General features: G+C 43.6%; 1 long non-coding RNA gene across 1 annotated transcript; it reads left to right on the top strand.

The window, feature by feature from the left end:
- The first annotated feature begins 120 nt into the window (after positions 1 to 120).
- Positions 121 to 3,054, top strand: LOC123601730. Its single transcript, XR_006714246.1, has 2 exons — positions 121 to 232; positions 752 to 3,054. It is a non-coding gene; the product is annotated as an uncharacterized LOC123601730 (long non-coding RNA).
- The last annotated feature ends 5,752 nt before the right edge of the window (positions 3,055 to 8,806 follow it).

Here is an 8,806-nt window from a genome sequence, read left to right as displayed (position 1 = left end):
GGGTTCTGCAGCTTGTCACAAGCTCCAGCGCGCTGGACTAGCTGCTGGTGGGTGAAGAGGCGGGGGACTTGGGCGGCTCTGGCATTCCCAGCAGACGGGACAGGTCCCAAGACTATGACAGTCAGGAAGAAGCTGCGAATGGAGTTGGAGTGAACGACTTTGTCGTAAATCGATTCTCTAAACGTCCATCCATCTATGTATGCAGGAGTTTACAATCTTGATGAAGAAAACGGTATGGACTTTGGGAATATGAATCTCAGAGCTGACAGCTTCAGTAGGGTAGGGCTTGTAGACAGCCTGCTGTTTACGGATCTACGATCAAGAGCAGATGTGCACGTATTCCGTGCTGTATTTGAAAAGGAACCACGGTTACAACCGTGACTACTTTTCTGCAATTGACAGAGTAGATGACGTGTGCAGAAGGATAGGGTTGAAAAGTGTGTTAGTAACAACAATATATGGGATAATTTGGGGGAACTGGATTTAATGTGCATACAGTGCACCCAACGTAGCTTCAGTTACTGCTTCCTCTTCTGTGGGTTCTCTGGGGTTTGGTTGGAGTAGCTTTTTAAAAGCCAAAAAGAAACAGAAAACCCAGATTGTACGAAAGTTTCACCACTAAATATCTTCTCTGACTCATTACAAGTTTCTATGCTCCTGAGAGTAATGCATGCAGTGATCACCAAAGAATTAACTTTGGCCGATCCTTTTTTTTTTTTTTTTTTTTTTTTTTTTTTTTAATTCATTGTAGATTCTGAAGAAGTAAAAACTTCAGTGACCAGCAAGAGGTGATAAAAATACGGAGTTGAAATTGCCCAACCGGATCTATCCGGTTTTGGAGAGCTATCCTGGTGACTTACCAACATGGACCAGCAACCTCCTGGTCCGTTATTCCAGCTGACCGGTTAGCATTTGATGGGCTTTTGAGATATTGTCTGGAAACTAAGAAAGGGATCTGAACTATGAAGAAGAGTGATGTTGTCTTTTTTGGTATTATTGAAGCCACTGTATGTGCAGATACTATTGAGTAAGAAAACCGACAGAAAAATCTAGACAGTCTACTGAGAATGTATTTATGTAGATGTGAATCATTTTCTGTGTCTTTTTCTCTTTCCTTCCATTTTTTGCCTTTTGTACATTTCAGTGTTGAAACAAAGTAGTGACTTAGTAGGCAACAGGATTAACAACACTTTCTAAAACATGGATGTTAAGAATTCAACATTTTGTTTCTATGAAATATTAGTGCACAAGAAGATAATGAAAAGTTGAAATATAAAATATTTTCCTATCTGTGCAATATCTGTGAAACTATACCTACTATGTGGCAAGATATCTATCACTTTTCTCTTAAATATTTCTATTATTTTGTATAGTTTTAACAGTATTTTTAAAACATTTCTGGCTTGGGAAGTTATGTGTTGGCTTCTTGGGGAAAGGGCATAAAATAACAAATATTTCCTAAACCTTAGATATATTTGCAATAAAATATATTTTGCCTTAAGGTAATAGGAAAATAAACATTTTTTGGATGAAAGATTACTGTTACATTTTTTCCCCTTCATAATCCCTACATCTTTTGGTTACTGTTTTTTTTTCTTCCAATTTCAGAAAAAAATGAAGTTGTAATTTCAAAATTACAAAACAGAGCGAGTGAGCACTAAACCAAATAAAATTCACATTGTCAAGACTAGAAACCAAAAAAAGTTTTAAAAAGCTATTTGACCATTAAACTTATTTATGAAAGCGTCCTCTTTTTTTTTCTTTTGTCTGCTAAAGACCAGAGTTCTTATAATTACCAGAAAACTAAAAAAAAAAAAAAAAAAAAAAAAAAAAAAAAGCTGTATTCCTTGTCAGTGCTTAATCAAACAGGCTATTTCTTAATTCCTAGATTATAGGTACAGAGGACAACTCTTTCCCATCACTAGCCCCAAAGAGTTTTTTCTTCCATAATTAACTTGCAGTCAGTACGTAGTTTGGGGGTGGAGGAAGGACCTTTCTCCTTGATGGGAAGGAATTAATTTTTACATGTGAGGTCAACTATAAAGGAATGAGTTTTCTTCCATAAACATAAACACCATTTTATTTCTTGCCTCTTTCTTTTATGCGGCTAGATAGTTAAGAGCAAATGGACTTAACACAGCATCATTTTTATGGTTAATTCCTGGGTGTGTTTATTCTGCTACAGAAATTAACCCTGTTATTATATTCAAAGCTTATACTACTCTGACTTTTTGGAAACATGTAAAAATATCTCTATTGTGGCTTTTCATAGGTTTGTATGGTACTGTGGTCTATAAACATTAATTTTATTTATTTATTTTTTAACGTTTATTTATTTTTGAGACAGAGAGAGACAGAGCATGAGTGGGGGAGGGTCAGAGAGAGGAAGACACAGAATCTGAAACAGGCTCCAGGCCCTGAGCTGTCAGCACAGAGCCTGACACGGGGCTGGAACTCATGGACCGCGAGATCATGACCTGAGCTGAAGTTGGCCGCTTAACCGACTGAGCCACCCAGGTGCCCCTATAAACATTAATTTTAATAAATCACTCATATATTCTAATTTTATTATGGGAAACAGATATGGATAGATACAATAATAATATGCATGGGTATCATTATGCTGTAATAATTGGTCTGTTTGGAGAATGTTTACAGCAACTCTTGAATCCTTACTAGAAAATCTTAATTAGATAATGTTCCTATTAAGGTATTACATAAAACCTGTAAAAGTATAACTTCATCTGCAGTTTTGGTTATTAATTTTTTTTGCAAGGTCTTCTTGTAGGAAAAGATTATATCATACATGAAGATGCCTTGTTTTCCATTTTTCCCTCAGGATTTATTTTAAAAGCCTTGGCTGCTCCACAAAACACAAACAAAAACCAAAAAAGTAAATAAACAAAAATTCCAGGTTCGTCCTAGTTGATACAAGTTTTTTTGTTTGTTGCCCTAACTCATTCTTTATTATTGAAGGCACTGTAAATAAATACCTGTTTCAATAATCCAAGATATGTGATCAAGTTAAAAATAAATTGTTGGTGGTGTATACAATTTTGTTGTAATTACTTTTGTAGTAATTTGTAAACTGAGAGAGGGGTGTGGGATTCCTTGGCAAAGGTCAGCCAGGCTGTTTGCTTTGGCTGATGGGCTACACTTATGTCTGCCCATGGAAGGGGTCAAGAGGGTGTACAGGCAAACAAAATCTGCTGGGCGACTGGTCTGAGCTCCTACTCTCTGCCTGACACATGCATTTGCTTGTTTCAATTAATATGCTCAATAACCCTGTACGGAAGATGTGGTCATCTTCCTGGATTCACAAATCAAATGTTTAGCAAGTATTTGCCCAGAAACATCCTTGTAAGGATTTGAAACTAAGGCTAAACTCTTCCTGTTGAACTATGGTTGCCTTTAGTATTTAAAGGCCAAGGGCACAGCGGTTCACCTCTTCCTGTGTATTTTTTTCATTTATGCAAGCCTTTCTTCAACACATAAATTTCCAGTTACAAGTTATAAGACCCAATTCTGGATTCTATAAAGGGTGAAATGTTGAGAAGAGTCCTGCCCTCAAATTGGGAAGAAGGAAAAGGTACACACGTAATAGGATTTCCAACATGGTTTCATTCATTTAAAACACATGTAGATGGGAATGCAAGCTGGTGCAGCCACCCTGGAAAACAGTATGGAGGTTCCTCAAAAAACTAAAAATAGAACTACCCTACGACCCAGCAATTGCACTCTTAGGCATTTATCCACGGGATACAGGTGTACTGTTTCGAAGGGACACATGCACCCCCATGTTTATAGCAGCACTATCAACAATAGCCAAAGTATGGAAAGAGCCCAAGTGTCCATCGATGGATGAATGGATAAAGAAGATGTGTTACACACACACACACACACACACACAATGGAGTATTCCTCGGCAATCAAAAAGAATGAAATCTTGCCATTTGCAACTACGTGGATGGAACCGGAGGGTATTATGCTAAGCGAGATTAGTCAGTCAGAGGAAGACAAAAATCATGACTTCACTCATATGAGGACTTTAAGAGACAAAACAGATGAACATAAGGGAAGGGCAACAAAAAGAATATAAAAACAGGGAGGGGGACAAAACAGAAGAGACTCATAAATACGGAGAATAAGCTGAGGGTTGCTGGAGGGGTTGTGGGAGGGGCATGGGCTAAATGGGTAAGGGGCACTAAGGAATCTACTCCTGAAATCATTGTTGCACCATATATGCTAATTAATTTGGATATAAATCTAAAAATAAAAAAATTTTTTTTTAATATAGATTTCCTGCTTCCAGATATTGTACTGGCTGTTAGGGATACAGAGTTGAATGAATACGTTGCTCACATTCATGGACTCTGAGCAGTTTGTTTATTTTTTTTGGTTTATTTATTTAATTTTGAGAGAGAGGGAGGGGCAGCGGAGAGAGAGGAGAGAGAGAATCCCAAACTGGCTTCTTGCTATCAGTGCAGAGCCTAACACGGGGCTCAAACTCACAAACCCACAAACCTATGAGATCATGACCTGAGCCAAAACTAAGAGTGGGCTGGCCACTTAATGAACTGAGCCACCCAGGTGCCCTAAGAGCAGTTCAATACAATATAGTTCTAAGCACGGTACTTTTCCAGGAAACACTATACGTGTTTGCTGTTTAAAGTTTTGTAAAGCTTTATGTAATTTTGCCTTGGAAAACATTTATTTTGATTTTCTGGGAATTAGGGGAGCGCTAATTCTATTCTAACTATTTTGAAAAGTCCTTGGAGAACTGGAAGAACCAGATGTGCGGGGTGTGAGAAATTGTTGTCAAATCTTCGCCCTTCCCTGTATACACACCTTGCGCCCTGTGACTTTGCAGTCCCTCCCATCTCATTAATGTCAGGCTTAGCCCCCTGATTTGCTTTAGACAGCAGAACGTGTGCAGAACCAAAACTTGCTGAGCTTGGCCTTGGGTGTCACTGGGTCTTTCTTTGGTTTCTGCCTTCCTTTTAGTACTGCCTCGTGAAGTGGCCAGGCTTCAGCGAGGCAGCGCATGTAATGGCTGTCCAAACACACCAGGCACAAATGCTCCGTAAACGATAGTCGCTGTCTTTGTTACTTCTTTTATTGCCATCATGTTACTCTTTGCTGTCTGCCTGTCTAGAAGGCCGTGTGCACTAGGTCAAAAGTTGCACATGATTTCTATGTTTGGGGGATTACTGCCAAATTACTATACAGAAAGGATGTACAAATTACTCTTCCACCAGCAGGACGAAGTGATATTCATTTCATCTTGAGGTCCTAAATGTTGAGCGACCGGGATTCCTAAAGTCAGAGCCAGATCACGGAAACTCCGGATCCGCCCAAGACCAGGAGGTAACACTCTCATCAGGAGCCTCTGCTTAGACTTTTAGGAGGGTGCCTGCACCGCCCGATGGCAGAGACACCAGGAGGAGGTACCTGCACGCAGGGTTCTTCTCTCCAGGAAGAGGGATATCGGCGCCGCGCGCGGCACAGTCCTGGCGCGGCGACGCGCAGGGACGCGCGGGCTGGAGTGCCTTCTGCCCCTCCTCCTACGGAGCGGTGTAGAGACCCGGTGCGGGTCTCTCCTGCCGTACCAGCAGCTCCCGACCTGGCTGGGCTGGACTGAGCCCCAACAGCACGTCTTGGACGTGCCAGTCACAGGAGGAGGTACTGGGGAAGGTGGTAAGGAAACGTCCATCCTTGGGGCATCCTGGCTGGGACCGTCCTTTGCACCTCATAAAATCGGGTGGGGTAGGGTGGAACTCTCACGTTCATTTATCACTTGTCACCCGTTAGGGTTGTGCTTGGCGCACCTGGGTCTTATTTAATCCTCACATCCCCCTTTTTGGCAGTGGGTGTGACTTTGCCCCCATTTCACAGTTTAGAAACAGTAAATTTGCTAGGGGCCACGTAACCAGTTGGACGGAAAGAGGGCTGTATGGTAGGATATTTTTAGTCTTAGGGCCTTACAGCCTTTTAGGGCTCTGCAGAGACTCTGGGCACTTCTCAGTTCATTCATTTGCAAGTCAAAGAGGTTGGCCCAGATGAGTGATCCCCCAACGTTAGTGTCTAGAAGAAATATTTGGGGCAGTCTTTTAAAAATGCAGATTCTTGGAGCCAGCCCAATATGTTATGGCTCATCAGATCCGGAGCGAGTGGACTCAGTCAGCTGCCTCTTTACAAAATCACCCTGGTGAAAGACTCTGGCTTAGATGATCTTTAAAGCCGATTGTTAATGAACAAACATCGCACACTCTGGGCCTGGCAAAGTGTTCTACGCACTTTACAAACGTTAAATCATCACAACACCTCTGCGAAATGGGCACATTTTTTATCACCTCATTTTGAGGAGGAGAAAGCTGGTTCCAAGACTTTAGGCTCTAGGATTTGCTTCCTTTCCATTGTTAGATGGGTCTCCGTGACTCCACTTCCCCACCCCAGCTCTTTCCCGCCGGGCTCTCCCTGCGTCCCGCCGCCCCCACCTGTTCCTCCAGGACCCTCTCGCGGCTCCCGCGGTGCTCTTAGACTCGGCGCTCCGGGGCCTGAGATCGGCGCCGGCAGCCCCCTTCCCTGGACAGTACCTGCAGGGCAAGCGAAGTCCTTAAGCACCCAGTCCAGCAAGGGCGTTACCTCACCGCGAGCGGAGTCCCGGGCGCCGCCTGCAGGTGGCGCCAGAGCAGGAGCCTGCGGGAAAGAGGAAGTGGGTGGAGCCGGGGCGAAGTGGGTGGAGCCTGGACGATAATTGACATCCCTCCTGCCCAATGGCAGCACAATACGGAGGCCGTTTGCCAAACCCTCAGTTCCCTCGGGCAGTGCTTGAGGTTTTTCGGAAGCTGCTTTTCTTTCGCAGAATGCTGGACCAGCCGGGGAGGTTAGCGGACAGTTGCGAAGCTGGGGAGCTGGACGTCCTCTCACGTGCTCCTCCTGGATCCCTCTGTTGGCCTAACGGTGCCAGAACTGAAGTCGGCCTGGCCTGTTGGGGCTGCCTCGCCGCGTCTTTAGTTTACTATCGACCGTCTTCACCTTGCTGGGAAACAAGTGCGTTTCCCAGAGAAAACAAGTGAGTTTTCTCCATCACTCATGATACCCTGGATGTATTGCAAACATGTAAAGGGATTCTTGGCGCAGGGCTAAGGAGTCTGTTTTAATTAAATTAGCTGCCAGGTATTTCTGGCCCTGAAAAAAGGAGAAAGCAGGCCGGATTTAAAACTATATTTTACATTATAGGGCCATCTGGGTGGCTCAGTCGGTTAAGAGTGGGACTTTGGCTCAGGTCACGATCTGGTGGTTTGTGGGTTCGAGCCCCGCGTGGGGCTCTTTGCTGACAGCTCAGGGCCTGGAGCCTGCTTCGGATTCTGTGTCTCCCTCTCTCTCTGCCCCTCCCCTGCTCACACTGTCTCTCTCCCTCTCTCAAAAATAAACATTAAATTTTTTTTTAAATATTTACGTTATATATTTTTCTTGGGTTAAGCGATATATAACATATTAGGAAGTTTAATTCCTCAACCTGAGGTTTCTTCCCTAGCCTTTTTATAGCAGCAGCAGCAGCAACAACAACAAAAACACTCTGTAATTCACATTGCCACATTGCAGCAGCTTTCTGTTTCCTGGTAAACAATTAATTTATGTACCTGTCCTCACCTCCTTTGCTGGCAACTAGGAAAGTGGTTGGACCACATAATAAGACTGACCACAAGTAGCACTAATCAGATTTCCTCTTGAGTGGTTGGTGGGTTTTGTTTGTTTGTTTTCTTTTTTTTTTCTTTTTTTTTTTAGTTCCACACTAATTGTATACCTGACCTTCACAATAAACAAGAACAAAAGAAATCCAGGCCAAAGCCAACGTTCTATGGGGGTAGATCCACCAGTCACCTCCCCATGGAGGTGTGGACCAGCCTCCGATTTTCTCTTCTTGGCTGCCCTTTGCAAGGTTGGGTGAAGCCGGTGAGGACCAAGCAGCAAAGTCAGAAATGCTGGATGAGTGGGACCCTTGGAGCCTCATTGTTAACTGATTTGTGTGGTTCTGGGACAAATATCTGTTGGGGTAGAAGTTCCATGAGTACCCTCTATGGGACAGTCTTCACTCATCTCTCATTGACCTGTCAAAGAAACATAAATCTAAGCCCATCTTTTTAAAAAATGTATTCACTCTTTTTGGAGGAACTGGAGCGCTATGTGTGTGCCAAAAAATAGTGTTAAGCACTGTGGATACAAAGAGGAATGTAACATTGTCCTAATCACCAAATGAGCTGCAATCTAGTAGGTGAAAGACAGGTAAGAAAAGAGTTACAACCCATGTGCTATAAATACAGAAACGAGGAGGAGGTGTGGTGTCACCGGAGGCTTCGGGGATGGTAGCACAGAGGCGGTCACATTTGAGCTGTAGATCCCACATTCAGAGATGCTTGTTGTGGCAAAATCCCAGGGTCTGTGCGTCTGACTCTTGCACATCCCAGTGATGAGCTTTAAGGAAAATATTGGTGGAAAATGCATGTTTACTATAAGCACTCGGAACCACCACTTGCTGGGCATCTGGTTGGACCCATATTTGGTTCAGAGGGATGGAGCAGAGATCGAGCGGCAGGCAAGCTCAAGCAGTGGCCTGTGGTTAGGCTCTCAGGATTGGCACTGACAGGGGCAGGCTTCCCCTGCGGGCTAAGGGTCTACATTCCCCCAGTTAGGAGCTGCCATGAAGACATTTCAGGGGACATTTAGTCACAGCAGCAGGTGTGTGGTGAAGCAGGAGGAGTCCTGGGCTCCCAGGATCTGACAAGAGGGCCCACAGCTTTGT

The sequence above is a fragment of the Leopardus geoffroyi genome, chromosome D1 (assembly GCF_018350155.1).
Source record: "Leopardus geoffroyi isolate Oge1 chromosome D1, O.geoffroyi_Oge1_pat1.0, whole genome shotgun sequence".
NCBI lineage: Eukaryota > Metazoa > Chordata > Mammalia > Carnivora > Felidae > Leopardus > Leopardus geoffroyi.
The sequence above is the reverse complement of the archived record's forward strand: the minus strand, read 5'-3'. Positions and strand labels throughout refer to the sequence as shown.